At 39.9% G+C, this 20,701-nt stretch overlaps 1 pseudogene; it reads left to right on the plus strand.

Annotated features, from left to right (window-relative positions):
* Positions 1-4,019: 4,019 nt before the first annotated feature.
* On the plus strand, positions 4,020-4,824 carry LOC119513554 (annotated as a pseudogene).
* The last annotated feature ends 15,877 nt before the right edge of the window (positions 4,825-20,701 follow it).

Consider the following 20,701-nt stretch of genomic DNA (forward strand, 5'->3'; position numbering starts at 1 on the left):
ATATACATTAAAGTAACTGTATGGCTTAATGAATTATTAAATGTAAGAGAAATTTCTGAGAAACTACCACCCTGGTCAGGAAATAGAATATAGCCATCTCCCCTCAAAAGACTCACATACCTTTTACCAATCAGAGCCCCTCCCTTTCCCCTAAAGATTACTCCCATTTGACTTTTATTAAAACCTTTTCATTGCTTATCTTTTAGTTTTATCTCTTAGGGATGTATCCCTAAATAATTTGGTGTCATTTTGCCTGTTTTTGAACTTGTCAAAAAAAAAACACCTACAGCATATATTCTTTTGTGCTTACTTCATTTGTTCAACACTGCTTTTTTTAGGAGGAATCCATACTGCTGCACAGAGCTATAATTCATTCAGTATTCTGTATGGTATTCCATTGCATGAATATACCACAATTTACTAGTCCATCCTATATTAATAGATGGTTGAGTTGCTTTATTTGGGGCTATTAAAAATAATGTTGACAGAGCCCAGCAATCCAAGGAAGATGGCAGCTTAAAATGCTCCCTCGACAGAATCTTTGAGCGACTTGCAAAAACTGGCAAAGCCATGTTCCTTAGAACTTTGGAAAACAGTTAAAGGGTTGCGTTAAATGAGCAAGTACCAAATCAAGAAAATGCAGCGTTAAAAATCAATAGGGGAGAACTAAGATGGCAGCTAGCTGAGACAGGGCGAAAAAAACGCCTCCATGAAAAACACTAGCTAAAAACCAGAAAGTGACCTAGAATACCAGTTACAGCGATGCAACAGCTGGATGAGGGCTCCCAGCTCCAGAGGGGCTGTATACTTGGTGAAACCAGGAGTCGGCATTCTGAAACGAGTGAGTAAGCTGGCTGGAAGACCCTCAGCCACACAGTGGGCTGGGGAAGCCAGGGTTCAGCGTATGGAGACCAGCTGGCTGTTTTAAAAAAAAAAAAAAAAAAAAGGAGCGGCTCCAGTAGCAATTGTGGGAACCACGCAGAAAAACACAGCAAGAGGGGGCTGGGCTGGCCTCTTGCTGTCTGGCCGGGAAGATAGCCCGCAGCAGATACCCTTGGGTTCGGGGTAACGGAGGGGAGAGCCGGAAGCAGAAAGAAACCCCGTGGCTAGCAGCTGGCCCCCGGAGGGCTGGATAAACTCCTGCCCGGGGCCGTGCCCACAGCCCAAAGCTCCGCCAGTTGTCCCGGAGCTGGGAAGGAGAAACGGTGTGAGGAGGAGGGGGCTGAGACGTCCTGCTCGGCCATTTCTGCTTCGGGCTGGGAATGTGCCGCCACACAGCCCGAGGACCCGGGGCTTCCCTTGTGGGACGGCGCGCACTGATGACATAGCACAGCCTTCCCTTGGCTGAGCTACTGGAGGAGCACGGCTGGGAGGGGGGATCCGCTCGGAGAACCCAGGGACGCTACGCCAAGTCCGGTGGTTTATGGATCAGCGAGAGTGAGAGGCTGGGGCTGAACTGAAATGAAGGCTTAGACTTGTGCGGCGGCCTTGAATCTCCGGGATCCTGGGGGATTTGAACATTAGAACTGCCCTTCCTCCCTGGCTACCCGTACACACGCCCCACATTCAGGGCGGACAGCTCCAGCAACACACCCAAACTGAGTTCTCCAGCTGAACCCACAAGAATCACTTCCCCACACAAAGCGGAAAAAAGTTTGAGAACTGACTCGAGGGATATACGTAGCTCACAGACGCCATCTGCTGGTTAGTTAGAGAAAGTGTACATCACCAAACTGTGCTCCTGAAAAATTAGATAGATATCCCTTTTTCTTTACAACTTGAAAGAGCCCTATCAAGCAAAACAAATGCCAAGAGGCCAAAAACAACAGAAAATCTTAACGCATATGATAAAATCAGAAGATATGGAGAATCCAACTCCAAACACACAAACCAAAATATCGGAAGATACAGTATACCTCGCAAAGTTAATCAAAGATCTACAATCAAGGAACGAAAACATGGCAAAGGATTTAAAGGACATCAAGAAGACCATGGCCCAGGCTACATAAAGAAGACCCTAGAAGAGCATAAAGAAGACATTGCCAAGAGTAAATAAAAAAATAGAAGATCTTATGGAAATAAAAGAAACTGTTGGCCAAATTAAAAAGACTCTGGATATTCACAATACAAGACTAGAGGAAGCCGAACAACATCTCAGTGTCCTAGAAACCCACAGAACAGAAAATGAAAGAACAAAAGAAAGAATGGAGAAAAAAATAGAAAAAATCGAAATGAATCTCAGGGATACGATAGATAAAATAAAACGTCCAAACTTAAGACTCATTGGTGTCCCAGAAGGGGAAGAGAAGGGTAAAGGTCTAGAAAGAGTATTCAAAGAAATTGCTGGGGAAAACTTCCCCAACCTTCTACACAATATAAATACACAAAGCATAAATGCCCAGCGAACTCTAAATAGAATAAATCCAAATAAACCCACTCCAAGACATATTCTGATCAGACTGTCAAATACTGAAGAGAAGGAGCAAGTTGGGAAAGCAGCAAGAGAAAAGCAATTCACCACATACAAAGGAAACAACATAAGATTAAGTAGTGACTACTCAGCAGCAACCATGGAGGCGAGAAGGCAGTGGCATGACATATTTAAAACTCTGAGAGAGAAAAATTTCCAACCAAGAATACTTTATCCAGCAAAACTCTCCTTCAAATTTGAGGGAGAGCTTAAATTTTTCACAGACAAACAAATGCTGAGAGACTTTGCCGATGAAAGACCTGCCCTACTTCAGATTCTGAGGGGAACCCTGCTGGAGGAGAGACAGGGAAAGGAGAAAGAGATATAGAGAATTTTAACAGACATATATAGTACCTTACATCCCAAATGTAAGGACACTCACTTTTCTCTAGTGATCACAGATCTTTCTCGAGAAGAGACCATAAGCTGGGACATAAAACAAGCCTCAAGAAATTTAAAAAAAAAAACATTGAATATACTCAAAGCACATTCTCCAACCACAATGGAATACAAATAGAAGTCAATAATTTTTGAACTGTAATTCCACTAGTTACTTCCTACATGATATAAAATACACAAACTCTAAGGACAAATCAGTGGTTTTGAACTCAATGTAAAATATGTAATTTTAGACAATTATATAAAGGTGCGGGAATGAAGGGGTATAGGAACATAGTTTATGTGTCCTATTGAAGTGAAGGTGGTATCAAAGAAAAACAAGATTGATATGGATTTAAGAGGTTAATTTTAAGCCCCACAGTAAACACAAAGAAATTATCAGAGAATATAACCATAGAGATGAAAAGTAGAGTTTGGGTTAAGAGAAATGGGGGAAGGGGCAATGGGGAGTTAAGAAATGAATGTAGGGTTGCTGTTTGAGGTGAAGAGAAATTTCTAATAATGGACGGTGGGAAAGAGCATTACAACATTCTAAACGTGATTAATCCCACTAATGAAAGGCTAGGGAGGGAGTGGAATGGGAAGGTTTAGGCTGTATATATGTTTTCACAACTGAAAAAAAAAAAAAAAAAGTCAGTCTAACTAGATGACAATTGAATACTAAGGATGAACTTGGATGGGACAGGAGGATACAGGACAAGTGGCTCAAAGGGACACAGTTGAGGCATAAGGAAAAGGAAATATAGAATGTAAGCTTTTTATCATTGTTGAATCTATTGTACTTCTTAGGGGCGCTTAATGGGACTGCATGAAAGAATGTTCTTGTTCATGGGAAGTGTATACATGAATTATAGTGAATGCTCAAGGATGTGTGCAGCTAACTCTCATATGTCCAGAGGACAGAGCAATAGATGATGGATGATAGGGAGGGAGGGAGGGAGGGAAAGAAATAGCAATGTGATAGCAAGTTAAAGTTGGTGGATTGAGCTACCGGGGGAGGGGGGGTCAGGGTATGATGGAATTCTGTGTATGGGGCTAGTATTGTTTTTGCAAATGTTCATATAACTTTGAATTTATTTCAAAAAAAAAAAAAACAATAGGGATCGTAGCTGACAGTGGAGGCTGGACCAGGCACCGGGCGCAGAGCATAATGCCTTACACCAACCAGCCCACGGTGTGAATCACCTAACTCACAGACAAGGATGTCAAGTTCATCATTAAGAATATGGGCATGGCAGGGCCAGTTCTATCTGAAGGGTCTTCATCACTGAGGTGCTATAATAACCTTGACTGGGAGCAAATTGATGCCAATTCCTCACTGCTTCACAACAAGTTCATTGCTCACAGGCTTGGATTGATTGCCTTCACAAATGAGGACATTGTGGACAGGCTACAGTACTCCCAAGACTGCACGTGTGAAGAGTTCTGCCCTGAGTGCTCAGTGGAGTTCACCTCTGACGTGTGATGCAATAAAGACCAGACTAGTCATGTCATGTCTGGAGACCTCATCTCCAATTGCTCCCAGGTCATTCCAGTGAATTCACAGAGCCGAGATAATGACCCAAATGACTACGTGGAGCAGGACAACATCCTCATCATCAAACTCAGAAAGGGGCAGGAGCTGAGACTTTAAGCCTATGCCAAAGAAGCCTTTGGCAAGAAACATGCCAAGTGGAACCCTACTGCAGGAGTGGCTTTTCAGTACGATCCAGACAATGCCCCAAGGCACACAGTGTACCCTAAGCCAGAGGAATAGCCAAAGAGTGAGCACTTGGAGCCTGATGAGAATGAGTCACAGGCTCCTTTATGAACCCAACGGCAAGCCAGAGAGGTTTTAGACCTACAATGTGGAGTCCTGTGGCTCTCTGCACCATGAAACTATTGTCCTCTCAGCTGTATCCAGATTGAAGAAGTTGAATGCTTTACAGACCCAATTAAGCCACCAGATCAAGTGACATCCTAACCATAATTAGTTGCAGCTCACTTGTTTCAGCAAAAGAGATTCAAGCCAGCAGCTGGATTTCAGGTCTCTCCTGACTCTTCTAGCTTCTTGGATCTGGATTGTCATTGCTCAGGCTTCCTGCGAGGGCATCAGTACCAACCAGAAAGGTAGCAACAGGGAAATGTGGGTCTTTTCCAAACTTTCTTGGTCACAGATAGATTACCAGGGATGCCACTGGTATTTGAGGAAGGACAGTTTTTCAGGAGACATTAAGCTTCCCTGTTCCCCACTTGCTAAATGCCAATACTGCTCCCCAGAAACCAAAACATCCCTTCTACCCTGTTTCCTAATGTGCCCTTAGGGGCCATACTGCTTCCCTGTAGAGAACCACAAAGCTGGACTGCTCCTCCTCTACTGGTCATCCCAGCTCTTCAAACACTGTCTAAAAAAGGGGGTTTTCACAGCTGTTCCATAGGCTTCTGTGTTAGGACTGAGTGTTGGAACCCTCATTCAGGCTGCCTACAAAGCCTTCCAGTTCCTTGCCCAGGGCCAGCCTGGTGTGTAACTCAAATCCCCAAGTGTCCCTGATTTGAGAGGTCATCCTTTGGAATAGTGTTAGACCTGGCTGTCCCCTCCCCCCATGAAATAAATGTGGTATTTCATTGTCTACCCAACAGTTATGAACTCCTTCACCACCAAGGGCCTGACCATTTAATCTGGGGAGGAGCAAAGTTCTCCTCCCCCATTATTTCATTTCTCTTTAATGACAATGTCTGGCCCTGACCCCTTAGCACTGCCTCTAGGTAGGAATATACTTCCCCAAGCAGTTAATTAGGCTGCCTGGCAGGGGAAGCTGGCAGAAAACCAGAGTTTCAGTAAGAAAGGACAGTAATTGTCTCTTTAAAAGTATTTATTTTCGGCAATAAAGAGCACAACATAATCTAAAAAAAAAACAAAAACAGAAAACAAAAACAAACAAACAACAGGAGAAACTCATGGCACCCTTGCTAGCCCCTCCTCCACTCCCTTCCCAGCAGTGTAGAGCCAGTCTGCATTCCCACTGTGGGTCACTGGCCCTGTTCCGGAGGGAGCAGAGAAACTCCTATGCACAAACCAGGGTGCCTGTATGTCAGTGCCCATCTATTAGGTGGCAGCATGAAAGACTGAATCAGGAAACTCATCTCTGGCTTATCTTCCCAGACCTTGCCCTGTAGACAGAAGCAGCTTGCAGACAGCTAAAGCAGCATGAGAAACAGTTAAGTTGAAGCAGCCTGGGGCAAAGGATTACCTGCTTTAATCCATCCAATAGAGCATCTGAGAGGGTGAGAAAGTTTACATCATAGTGGGTAGAGAGATCATTCAAATTCCTGTAAGTGGGGGAATTCCTAAGGCCACCAGCAGGCACAAAGCCCAGGACAAGATACAGGCTCAAAAAAGACAGAGTGGACTCTGCATTTCACTTTCATCTCAGTCAGTACTCTGGATAGGAGAGCTAAACTCTGAAGGAGAGCACCAGCCAACTCAAGCTAATTTGTGAAGACTGCAAAAGGTGTTTTTGCATTTATTTGTTTTTGTTAGCTCCTTATACTCAAGGAAATCTTTGTCATATCACTAACTGGATACAAACTTAAGGAACAGATGGCTCAGGGACTAAAGCCCCCAGGTGGCAATAAGCACATAAAAAGATGTTCAACACCACTGGCCATTAGGGAAAGGCAAATCAAAACCACAATGAGACCATTTTAGATTTACTAGACTGGCTGCTATTAAAAAATGGAAAATTGCAAGTATTGGAGAGGATGTGAAGAAATAGGAACACTCATTCATTTCTGGTGAGAATGCAAAATGGTGCAGCTACTATGGAAAACAAGTTGGTTGTTCCTCAGAAAGTTAAGTATAGGATTACCATATAAACCAGCAATCTCATCTCTAGGTATATACTGAAAAGAATTGAAAGCAGGGACTTAAATGGATATTTGCACATCAGTGTTCATGGCAGCATTATTCATAATAGCCAAAAGATGAAAGCAACCAAAATGTCCATCAACAGATGAATGGATTAAAAAATGTGGTATATGCATATAATGGAATATTCTTCAGTCATAAAAAGGAATGAAGTTTTGGTCTTCCTGTTGCAGAATCCTCGTTCCTTGTGCTGAGGTCCTGAGACTATGTTACTCCTCCAGGAAAGCAGGTAGAAAGCCAGGAACTGCGTGGACTGGACACCACAGAGCAATCTGACTTTGGGCATACTTCATACAACACTCATGAAAACGTGGAACTGCTGAGATCAGCGAAATCTGTAAGTTTTTGCGGCCAGGGGACCCGCGCCCCTCCCTGCCAGGCTCAGTCCCGGGGCAGGAGGGGCTGTCAGCTCCGGGAAAGAGAAGGGAGAACTGCAGTGGCAGCCCTTATCGGAAACACATTCTACTGATCCAAACTCTAACCAAACCATAGATAGACTGAGACCAGACACCAGAGAATCTGAGAGCAGCCAGCCCAGCAGAGAGGAGACAGGCATAGAAAAAAAACAACACGAAAAACTCCAAAATAAAAGCGGAGAATTTTTGGAGTTCTGGTGAACAGAGAAAGGGGAAGGGCCCTGAGGCGCATATGCAAATCCCGAAGAAAAGTTGATCTCTCTGCCCTGTGGACCTTTCCTTAATGGCCCTGGTTGCTTTGTCTCTTAGCATTTCAATAACCCATTAGATCTCTGAGGAGGGCCCATTTTTTTTTTTTTTTTTAATCCTTTTTTCTTTTTCTAAAACAATTACTCTAAGAAGCCCAATACAGAAAGCTTCAAAGACTTGTTATTTGGGCAGGTCAAGTCAAGAGTAGAACTAGGAGAGCTCTGAGACAAAACGCAAAAATCCAGTGGCTGACAAAATTCACTAAACACCACAACTTCCCAAGAAAAGGGGGGTGTCCGCTCAAAGCCATCATCCTGGTGGACAGGAAACACTCCTGCCCATCACCAGCCCCATAGCCCAGAACTGCCCCAGACAACCCAGTGTGACGGAAGTGCTTCAAATAACAGGCACACACCACAAAACCGGGCATGGACATTAGCCTTCCCTGCAACCTCAGCTGATTGTCCCAGAGTTGGGAAGGTAGAGCAGTGTGAATTAACAAAGCCCCATTCAGCCATCATTTCAGCAGACTAGGAGCCTCCCTACACAGCCCAGCAGCCCAGAACTGCCCTGGGGGGACGGCACTCACCTGTGACATAGCACAGTCATCCCTCAACAGAGGACCCGGGGTGCACGGCCTGGAAGAGAGGCTCACTTGCAAGTCTCAGGAGCCATACGCCAATACCAAGGACTTGTGGGTCAGTGGCAGAGACAAACTGTGACAGGACTGAACTGAAGGATTAGACTATTGCAGCAGCTTTAAAACTCTAGGATCACCAGGGAGATTTGATTGTTAGAGCCATCCCCCCCTCCCTGACTGCCCAGAAACAGGCCCCATATACAGGGCAGGCAACACCAACTACACACGCAAGCTTGGTACACCAATTGGACCCCACAAGACTCACTCCCCCACTCACCAAAAAGGCTAAGCAGGGGAGAACTGGCTTGTGGAGAACAGGTGGCTCGTGGACACCACCTGCTGGTTAGTTAGAGAAAGTGTACTCCACGAAGCTGTAGATTGATAAATTAGAGATAAGGACTTCAATTGGTCTACAAATCCTAAAAGAACCCTATCAAGTTCAGCAAATGCCACGAGGCCAAAAACAACAGAAAATTATAAAGCATATGAAAAAACCAGACGATATGGATAACCCAGGCCCAAGCACCCAAATCAAAAGACCAGAAGAGACACAGCACCTAGAGCAGCTACTCAAAGAACTAAAGATGAACAATGAGACCATAGTACGGAAGATAAAGGAAATCAAGAAGACCCTAGAAGAGCATAAAGAAGACATTGCAAGACTAAATAAAAAAATGGATGATCTTATGGAAATTAAAGAAACTGTTGACCAAATTAAAAAGATTCTGGAAACTCATAGTACAAGACTAGAGGAAGTTGAACAACGAATCAGTGACCTCGAAGATGACAGAATGGAAAATGAAAGCATAAAAGAAAGAATGGGGAAAAAAATTGAAAAAATCGAAATGGACCTCAGGGATATGATAGATAATATGAAACGTCCGAATATAAGACTCATTGGTGTCCCAGAAGGGGAAGAAAAGGGTAAAGGTCTAGGAAGAGTATTCAAAGAAATTGTTGGGGAAAACTTCCCAAATCTTCTAAACAACATAAATACACAAATCATAAATGCTCAGCGAACTCCAAATAGAATAAATCCAAATAAACCCACTCCGAGACATATACTGATCACACTATCAAACACAGAAGAGAAGGAGCAAGTTCTGAAAGCAGCAAGAGAAAAGCAATTCACCACATACAAAGGAAACAGCATACTAAGTAGTGACTACTCAGCAGCCACCATGGAGGCGAGAAGGCAGTGGCACGATATATTTAAAATTCTGAGTGAGAAAAATTTCCAGCCAAGAATACTTTATCCAGCAAAGCTCTCCTTCAGATTTGAGGGAGAGCTTAAATTTTTCACAGACAAACAAATGCTGAGAGAATTTGCTAACAAGAGACCTGCCCTACTGGAGATACTCAAGGGAGACCTACAGACAGAGAAACAAAGAAAGGACAGAGAGACTTGGAGAAAGGTTCAGTACTAAAGAGATTCAGTATGGGTACAATAAAGGATATTAATAGACAGAGGGGAAAAATATGACAAACATAAACCAAAGGATAAGATGGCTGATTCAAGAAATGCCTTCACGGTTATAACGTTGAATGTAAATGGATTAAACTCCCCAATTAAAAGATATAGATTCGCAGAATGGATCAAAAAAATGAACCATCAATATGTTGCATACAAGAGACTCATCTTAGACACAGGGACACAAAGAAACTGAAAGTGAAAGGATGGAAAAAAATATTTCATGCCAGCGACAGCCAAAAGAAAGCAGGTGTAGCAATATTAATCTCAGATAAAATAGACTTCAAATGCAGGGATGTTTTGAGAGACAAAGAAGGCCACTACGTACTAATAAAAGGGGCAATTCAGCAAGAAGAAATAACAATCGTAAATGTCTATGCACCCAACCAAGGTGCCACAAAATACATGAGAGAAACACTGGCAAAACTAAAGGAAGCAATTGATGTTGCCAAAATAATTGTAGGAGACTTCAACACATCACTCTCTCCTATAGATAGATCAACCAGACAGAAGACCAATAAGGAAATTGAAAACCTAAACAATCTGATACATGAATTAGATTTAACAGACATATACATGACATTACATCCCAAATCACCAGGATACACATACTTTTCTAGTGCTCATGGAACTTTCTCCAGAATAGATCATATGCTGGGACATAAAACAAGCCTCAATAAATTTAAAAAGATTGAAATTATTCAAAGCACATTCTCTGACCACAATGGAATACAATTAGAAGTCAATAACCATCAGAGACTTAGAAAATTCACAAATACCTGGAGGTTAAACAACACACTCCTAAACAATCAGTGGGTTAAAGAAGAAACAGCAAGAGAAATTGCTAAATATATAGAGATGAATGAAAATGAGAACACAACACACCAAAACCTATGGGATGTAGCAAAAGCAGTGCTAAGGGGGAAATTTATAGCACTAAACGCATATATTAAAAAGGAAGAAAGAGCCAAAATCAAAGAACTAATGGATCAACTGAAGAAGCTAGAAAATCAACAGCAAACCAATCCTAAAGCAAGTAGAAGAAAAGAAATAACAAGGATTAAAGCAGAAATAAATGACATAGAGAACAAAAAAACAATAGAGAGGATAAATAGCACCAAAAGTTGGTTCTTTGAGAAGATCAACAAGATTGACAAGCCCCTAGCTAGACTGACAAAATGAAAAAGAGAGAAGACACATATAAACAAAATAATGAATGAAAAAGGTGACATAACTGCAGATCCTGAAGAAATTAAAACAATTATAAGAGGATACTATGAACAACTGTATGGCAACAAACTGGATAATGTAGAGGAAATGGACAATTTCCTGGAAACATATGAACAACCTAGACTGACCAGAGAAGAAATAGAAGACCTCAACCAACCCATCACAAGCAAAGAGATCCAATCAGTCATCAAAAATCTTCCCACAAATAAATGCCCAGGGCCAGATGGCTTCACAGGGGAATTCTACCAAACTTTCCAGAAAGAACTGACACCAATCTTACTCAAACTCTTTCAAAACATTGAAGAAAATGGAACACTACCTAACTCATTTTATGAAGCTAACATCAATCTAATACCGAAACCAGGCAAAGATGTTACAAAAAAGGAAAACTACCGGCCAATCTCCCTAATGAATATAGATGCAAAAATCCTCAACAAAATACTTGCAAATCGAATCCAAAGACACATTAAAAAAATCATACACCATGACCAAGTGGGGTTTATTCCAGGCATGCAAGGATGGTTCAACATAAGAAAATCAATCAATGTATTACAACACATTAACAAGTCAAAAGGGAAAAATCAATTGATCATCTCAATAGATGCTGAAAAAGCATTTGACAAAATCCAACATCCCTTTTTGATAAAAACACTTCAAAAGGTAGGAATTGAAGGAAACTTCCTCAACATGATAAAGAGCATATATGAAAAACCCATAGCCAGCATAGTACTCAATGGTGAGAGACTGAAAGCCTTCCCTCTAAGATCAGGAACAAGACAAGGATGCCCGCTATCACCACTGTTATTCAACATTGTGCTGGAAGTGCTAGCCAGGGCAATCCGGCAAGACAAAGAAATAAAAGGCATCCAAATTGGAAAAGAAGAAGTAAAACTGTCATTGTTTGCAGATGATATGATCTTACATCTAGAAAACCCTGAGAAATCGATGATACAGCTACTAGAGCTAATAAACAAATTTAGCAAAGTAGCGGGATACAAGGTTAATGCACCTAAGTTAGTAATGTTTCTATATGCTAGAAATGAACAAACTGAAGAGACACTCAAGAAAAAGATACCATTTTCAATAGCAACTAAAAAAATCAAGTACCTAGGAATAAACTTAACCAAAGATGTAAAAGACCTATACAAAGAAAACTACATAACTCTACTAAAAGAAATAGAAGGGGACCTTAAAAGATGGAAAAATATTCCATGTTCATGGATAGGAAGACTAAATGTCATTAAGATGTCAATTCTACCCAAACTCATCTACAGATTCAATGCAATCCCAATCAAAATTCCAACAACCTACTTTGCAGACTTGGAAAAGCTAGTTATCAAATTTATTTGGAAAGGGAAGATGCCTCGAATTGCTAAAGACACTCTAAAAAAGAAAAACGAAGTGGGAGGACTTACACTCCCTGACTTTGAAGCTTATTATAAAGCCACAGTTGCCAAAACAGCATGGTATTGGCACAAAGATAGACATATAGATCAATGGAATCGAATTGAGAATTCGGAGATAGACCCTCAGATCTATGGCCGACTGATCTTTGATAAGGCCTCCAAAGTCACTGAACTGAGTCATAATGGTCTTTTCAACAAATGGGGCTGGGAGAGTTGGATATCCATATCCAAAAGAATGAAAGAGGACCCCTACCTCACACCCTACACAAAAATTAACTCAAAATGGATGAAAGATCTCAATATAAAAGAAAGTACCATAAAACTCCTAGAAGATAATGTAGGAAAACATCTTCAAGACCTTGTATTAGGCGGCCACTTCCTAGACTTTACACCCAAAGCACAAGCAACAAAAGAGAAAATAGATAAATGGGAACTCCTCAAGCTTAGAAGTTTCTGCACCTCAAAGGAATTTCTCAAAAAGGTAAAGAGGCAGCCAACTCAATGGGAAAAAATTTTTGGAAACCATGTATCTGACAAAAGACTGATATCTTGCATATATAAAGAAATCGTACAACTCAATGACAATAGTACAGTCGGCCCAATTATAAAATGGGCAAAAGATATGAAAAGACAGTTCTCTGAAGAGGAAATACAAATGGCCAAGAAACACATGAAAAAATGTTCAGCTTCACTAGCTATTAGAGAGATGCAAATTAAGACCACAATGAGATACCATCTAAAACCGGTTAGAATGGCTGCCATTAAACAAACAGGAAACTACAAATGCTGGAGGGGATGTGGAGAAATTGGGACTCTTATTCACTGTTGGTGGGACTGTATAATGGTTCAGCCACTCTGGAAGTCAGTCTGGCAGTTCCTTAGAAAACTAGATATAGAGTTACCATTCGATCCAGCGATTGCACTTCTCGGTATATACCCGGAAGATCGGAAAGCAGTGACACGAACAGATATCTGCACGCCAATGTTCATAGCAGCATTATTCACAATTGCCAAAAGATGGAAACAACCCAAATGTCCTTCAACAGATGAGTGGATAAATAAAATGTGGTATATACACACGATGGAATACTATGCGGCAGTAAGAAGGAACGATCTCGTGAAACATATGACAACATGGATGAACCTTGAAGACATAATGCTAAGCGAAATAAGCCAGGCACAAAAAGAGAAATATTATATGCTACCACTAATGTGAACTTTGAAAAATGTAAAACAAATGGCTTATAATGTAGAATGTAGGGGAACTAGCAATAGAGAGCAATTAAGGAAGGGGGAACAATAATCCAAGAAGAACAGATAAGCTATTTAACGTTCTGGGGATGCCCAGGAATGACTATGGTCTGTGAATTTCTGATGGATATAGTAGGAGCAAGTTCACAGAAATGTTGCTATATTAGGTAACTTTCTTGGGGTAAAGTAGGAACATGTTGGAAGTTAAGCAGTTATCTTAGGTTAGTTGTCTTTTTCTTACTCCCTTGTTATGGTCTCTTTGAAATGTTCTTTTATTGTATGTTTGTTTTCTTTTTAACTTTTTTTTCATACAGTTGATTTAAAAAAGAAGGGAAAGTTAAAAAAAAATAAAAAACAAGGAAAAAAAAAAAGATGTAGTGCCCCCTTGAGGAGCCTGTGGAGAATGCAGGGGTATTCGCCTACCCCACCTCCATGGTTGCTAACATGACCACAGACATAGGGGACTGGTGGTTTGATGGGTTGAGCCCTCTACCACAGGTTTTACCCTTGGGAAGACGGTTGCTGCAAAGGAGAGGCTAGGCCTCCCTATGGTTGTGCCTAAGAGCCTCCTCCCGAATGCCTCTTTGTTGCTCAGATGTGGCCCTGTGTCTCTAGCTAAGCCAACTTGAAAGGTGAAATCACTGCCCTCCCCCCTACGTGGGATCAGACACCCAGGGGAGTGAATCTCCCTGGCAACGTGGAATATGACTCCTGGGGAGGAATGTAGACCTGGCATTGTGGGACGGAGAACATCTTCTTGACCAAAAGAGGAATGTGAAAGGAAATGAAATAAGCTTCAGTGGCAGAGAGAATCCAAAAGGAGCCGAGAGGTCACTCTGGTGGGCACTCTTACGCACACTTTAGACAACCCTTTTTAGGTTCTAAAGAATTGGGGTAGCTGGTGGTGGATACCTGAAACTATCAAACTACAACCCAGAACCCATGAATCTCGAAGACAGTTGTATAACAATGTAGCTTATGAGGGGTGACAAGGGGATTGGGAAAGCCATAAGGACCACACTCCACTTTGTCTAGTTTATGGATGGATGAGTAGAAAAATAGGGGAAGGAAACAAACAGACAAAGGTACCCAGTGTTCTTTTTTACTTCAATTGCTCTTTTTCACTCTAATTATTATTCTTGTTATTCTTGTGTGTGTGCTAATGAAGGTGTCAGGGATTGATTTGGGTGATGAATGTACAACTATGTAATGGTACTGTGAACAATCGAAAGTACGATTTGTTTTGTATGACTGCGTGGTATATGAATACATCTCAATAAAATGAAGATTAAAAAAAAAAAAAAAAAAAAAAAGACATAATGATGAGCAAAATAAGCCAGGCACAAAAAGAGAGATATTGTATGTTACCACTAATGTGAATTCTGTGAAAAATGTACAATGTTTTATACTGTAGAATGTAGGGGACCTAGAGATACCAATTAGTGGAGGGGGAATGATAATCTAATAAGAACAGATAAACTATGGAGGGTAATCTCAATGTTATGGGAATGCTCAGGAATGATTATGGTTTGTAAACTTTCTTGGATATAGTAAGATCATGTTGGAAGCAACAGAGTTATTTTAGGTTTTTTTTTTCTCTTATTCCTTTGTTTTCTTAGGGGTTGTTAATTTTCTTGGGGTATGGTTGGAACATGTTGGAAGCAATGTAGTTATTTTAGATTATTTGTTTTTCTTACTCCTCTGTTTGGACATGGTTTATTAATTTTCTTGGGGTATGGTAGGAACATATTGGAAGCAAAGTAGTTATTTTAGGTTATTTGTTTTCCTTAATCCATTGCTTTGTTTGAAATGTTGTGGGGTTTTTTTGGTTGTTGTTTGCCTGTTTGTTTTTAATTTTTTGATAAACAAAGTTAAAAAATTGAAAAAAAAATCAGTAGAAAAATGGGAGTAAAAACTAAATGACATATAGTGTGGGATGAGGGGATGGTTTGGGTATTCTCTTTTCACTTTTATTTTTTATTCTTATTCTGATTCTTTCTGATGTAAGGAAAATGTTCAGAAATAGATTGTGGTGATGAACGCATAACTATATGATCATACTGTGAACAGTTGATTGTATACCATGGATGACTGTATGGTTTGTGAATATATTTCAATAAAACTGAATTAAAAAAAAAAAAAAAAGTAAAAAAAAAAAAAGGAATGAAGTTTTGATGCATGCTACAACATTGTTGTATCTTTAAGACAACATACTCAGTGAAATAAGCTAGATTTTTAAAAGGGCACATATTGTATGATCTCATTGATACGAAATGATTAGAATAAGCAAATTTTTAATGTCAGAAACTAGATTACAGGTACAGGTTACCAAGGGCCAGGGTAGGGATAGGGAATGGAGAGTTAGTGCTTAATTGGTAAAGAGTTTCTGTGTGGGATGATAGAAAATTTTAGTAATGGACAGTGGTGATGGCAGTACAACATAGTGAATGTAATTAACACCACTTAATTAGATATTTGAATGTGATTAAAAGGGAAAATTTTAGGTTATATATGACACTAAAATAGAATTTTTTTTACAAAAAAAACCTTGTGATTGTGCAACACAGTGAACCCTAATGTAAACTATGGACTACAGTTAATAGTATAATTATAATAATATTGTTTCAATTGTAACAAAGGTACCATATTAATGCAGTGTTAATAATAGGGAAAACTGCTTGTACAAGGGGGGGGCAGGGTATATAGGAACTCTGTATTTTCTGCATGATTTTAAAAAAGTAATAATGTTATTGAATATTCTTGTACTTGTCACTTCATATATACATGCATATATTTCTCTAAGGTGTACACTGAGAAGCAGAATGCTAGGTCATAGGGTATGGAGTCTTCAGTTTTTATAGATACTGCCAAAGTTTTCCTTCAAAGTGATTGGGTCAATCTATACTCCTGCCAACAACAGTATATGACAGTTGTCATTGCACTACTTCATTGCCAATTTTGTTATTATCCATCTTTTAGATCTTGGCTATTCTGATCAGTGGCTAGTGGTATCTTATGATGGTTTTAATTTGCACTTCAACTGATTACAAATGAGGTTGAGCACCTTTTTTTTTGCTGTTTCGATATTCTCATTTGTGAAATATCTGTTCAAGATTCTTTTTGCCCATTTCTCTATTGATTTTCTATTTCTTAATATTCCAGAAATGAGATATATCAGTTATATGTTTATACCTTTATCCCATTCTTTGGTTTGCCGTTCTATTATCTTTAATGATATCTTCTGATGAAGGGAAGTTCTTAATTTTAGGTAGTCAAACGTATTAATCTTTTCAGTTAAGATTCTTGCTTTTATGTCCCGTTTAAGAATAGGAACTGAAAGTCTACTAAGACTCAGTTATGATGCCAGCTGGGAGGCAAGGTGGTCGAGATGCTATCATACAAGATGTAGTAACTACTTTGAACCAGTGAACAATATATGATGCCATTTCTCCAACTGCCAGAATACATGGGTCCAGTTATCAAGAAATAAAAATAGAATTGACTTCTGTTTATTTAACCCACTCACAAAATTTTTTACTCCAATCCCTATAAACTTGAGGTATGTTGGTTAAGAGATGTTAGTTCCCAAGGGAAGAATGTTTCTACCAATAAACACAAAATGGTTCAGGTGATCTGATAGTTGAGACTAACACATGGACATACTGGGATCCTCATGACACTAAACCAACAGGCAAAGAAAGAGGTTCTTGTAATGGTTGGGGCAATTGATTTAGATTATTATGAGGAAACTGGGTTATACAATGGGGTCAGCTGCTAAACAATGGGGTCAGCAAGGACTATGTCAAGAACACAGGAATCTCTGGGTTGCCTCTAAATACTCCCTTATACAATAGTGAAATTTAATAATAAAGGCATAACTACTAAGGACTCAGACCCTTCCAGAAAGAAGATTTGAGTCACCCACTAGGTAAAGATCTCTCACCAGCTAAAATCTGGCTAAGAAGAAAGAAAATAGGGAATAGAGGAAGAAGTTATCGACTTAACCTTCATGACCAGTTATAGAAACAAGTATCAAAATAACTATGCAAATTTGCTTCATTGCTTGTCCAGTACATACATGTATATATTAATTAATTTTTTCTTCCTCCTTTCCCCTACTATTTTACAGAAGGAGTGTTGCTGGTAGTGAAATACACAATTTGATTTTCATGTTACAGATTATCCAAGTGGGACTATCACTAAACTAGAAGAATTAACACCAACAAACAACAGTAACTGATGGGATTTTGTTTCTTCCCTTTAAGGGGAGAAGGTAAGAGTTTCTTCATTTGTACAAATAATAGTTATATCCATATAGAATCATAAAACTCTTGTTGTTGTATAGAAATTTAAATATGGATAGAGGGAAGTATATAGATGCTTAATAGCTAGAGGGGAGGACTGTACTGGTTTACTGTAGCCACTCGGCTCCTTCTCACCCCTACCTCATGCACACACACACACACACACACTCCGCTATACTTTGCTCCATTCTTCTGGGGTTGGGATTCTGCAAACTACATTTCCCAGATGTCTTTAACAGCTGGATCTCTGTTAGGTTTTGTCAATTGGAGGCATCACTGGAAGAGCAGAGGCAGAAGAAAAATCTTCCTGCTTCTGATCCTAGCACAGTGGTAGTTGCTGGCACTTGCTGCAATGGCAACAGGAATGGGTTATTTTGAACCCCAACAGACAAGAGACAATATTTATCAACAGCTCTAGTTCAGGCAGCACCATTTGAGAAGATCTAGAACCAATTACAACAATCTCCAATACAGCAGCAGCAGGTGCAGGCTCTTAGAAGCTTTTTAACTCTTGTGTATATCACCTTCCTCTTTTTTTTCTCATTCCAATTCTATTCCTTTTCCCTTTTGCTCTTCAGCCTAAGTTGTAAATAATTTCCTGTTTTAAAGTAACTCTACTTGAAATACTACACTTGGTTTCTAATTTCCTAACTGGACCTTAACTAATTGCCACCCAACAAATTCTTTCATTTTTCAGTTCTAGAATTTCTATTTGTTGCTTTGTTTTTTCAAATATGCTATGCCATCTTTTTTTTTTTTTTAGTTTCCAATTCCAGTTTCAACCTTGGTTTTTTATCTGCTTGAACACAGTAAGGTGCTCCGATTTGCTAAAGCTGCCATTATGCAAAATACCAGAAATGGATTGGCTTTTATAAAGGAGATACATTACGTTACAAATTTACAGTTGTAGGGCCATAAAAGTGTCCAAACTAAGGCATCAACAAGAAGATACCAACACTGAAGAAAGGCCAATGGCATCTGGAACACCTCTGGCAGCTGGGAAAGCACATGGCTAGTGTCTGCTAGTCCTTTGCTCTAGGGTTCTGGTTTCAAAATGGCTTTCTCCAAAATGTCTCTGGGCTACTGTCTCTTAGCTTTTCTCTCAGCTCCTGTGCATTCTTGCTTGCTTTCCCAGGGTGTTTTTCTCTAAACATATGGGGGTCCTCTCATCTTTGGGGTAAACTTTGGGCTTCATCTCCTAGCTTACCATCTCTAAATGTCTTTCTGTCTGCATCTCCAAGCTTCTGGGTCTGGGTCAGCCCCTGAGCTCTCTTAAGGACCCAAGTAAACTAATCAAGACCCACCTTGAATACGTGGGGCCACACCTCCATGGAAATAATCTATTCAAAAGGTCTAACCCACAGATGGGTGGGTCACATCTCCATGGAAACAACCTAATCAAAAGATCCCACCCATAATAAGTCTACACCCACAGGACTGGATTAAAAAAACATGGCCTTTTTTGGGGGCACATAATAGATTCAAACCAGCACATAAGCATACTTGTTTCATGACCTATGTCTGATAATTCCATCATCTGGAGTGATGTGTGGGTTTATTTCTATTGCCTGTTGTTTCTGCCATTTCTCACTTATAGTATATTGTGTCTTCAGGTGTTAAGTTACCTTGTATTGTTTGGTGGATAACAAATTTAAAAATTATTCATATATGAAATTTGAGGCTTAAGATGATGTTATTGCTTTGGAATCAAACCAACCTATATTCAAATCCCGATTTCACCATCTACTGGCTGTATAATACTCATGACACTGAACCCCCCCAAAAAGATGGTGTTATCTTTCTCCAAACAAGATGTGGAGGTCCTAAGCACATTAGAAGCATGGATTACCAAAATCCAAGTTCAAGGTTTAAAATTTTCTGTACTTACAAGATGCCTCAAAGCTTAGTTGTAGTCTGGGACAACTGGTTTATTTCTGTTTCAGCCTCATTCCTAAAGTGCAGCCCTTTGAGGTCTGAGCTCTTGGCCCCACATCTTCTACTCCCCAGACTCAAAATGTTTTCTCCCTAGATCTTCAAGCTGCCATAAATTAATTCAGCCCTTCACTTATCTCTTCCATATTGACAAATGTTCCCTGGGCAAAAGCAGCACACGTGCTGGGCCCACTGCTCTGGAATCCTCTCCCCTTCCAGATTTAGCCCAAGTCTTACTATCTTCTTGACTCTTGATACTTTTACAGACATTTTTTATATTTCATTTTTAGGTTTCTTCAGTGGGAAGCTGGTCTGCTATTACTGAATCAGAAATCCTGATTATCTTTTCATGAGTACCTCAAACTGAAAGGAAAGCAACAAAGAGAAAACAAAAATATCAGTGAAATAATTAAGACTCTCTTCTTCTACTACTGAAATCAAAGAAATACCAGAGACTCTTACAGCTTTAAGGTACATAATTTAAATTTTTCTTTTATTCAGAGGTCAAATTAAACCTGTATTAATTTGTAGCACTATCAAGGTTTAGTTTTGTATTGTTTTACATATATTTGTGAAAGATTTAAATATAAACATCCAATAAAGTAATCATGACTAATAAATTTTTACTTAATTTGAGCAAATATGAATATAAAATAATTTGGAGAAAGTCGTTACCAACATTCAAACTGGCCTAGTTCTAGTTCTTCTTTAGAGGTAGAGAGCCAAATTTGGGATTGAAAGTTGGAAAGACAGTATAAACCATGGAGTGGAAGGACACTTTAGCAGAGAAGAGTCAAGGTAAAATAAAGAGGACTAGACTTCTGGTCAGCCAAGGTGGTGGCCTAAGACATTTCGGGATTCCATTCCCTAACAGAATCCTTGAACAACTAGCAAAAACTGGCAGAGCCATCTTCCTCAAAACTCCAGAAAATAGGTAAATGGTTGAAATAATTGGGAGAGGGCAGAATCAAGGAAATGAAGCTTTAAAAGCAGTAAAAGCCCTTGCTGGCCACTCCCCCATCCCCT

Source organism: Choloepus didactylus, chromosome 2 (genome assembly GCF_015220235.1).
Source record: "Choloepus didactylus isolate mChoDid1 chromosome 2, mChoDid1.pri, whole genome shotgun sequence".
In the NCBI taxonomy this organism is placed as follows: domain Eukaryota; kingdom Metazoa; phylum Chordata; class Mammalia; order Pilosa; family Megalonychidae; genus Choloepus; species Choloepus didactylus.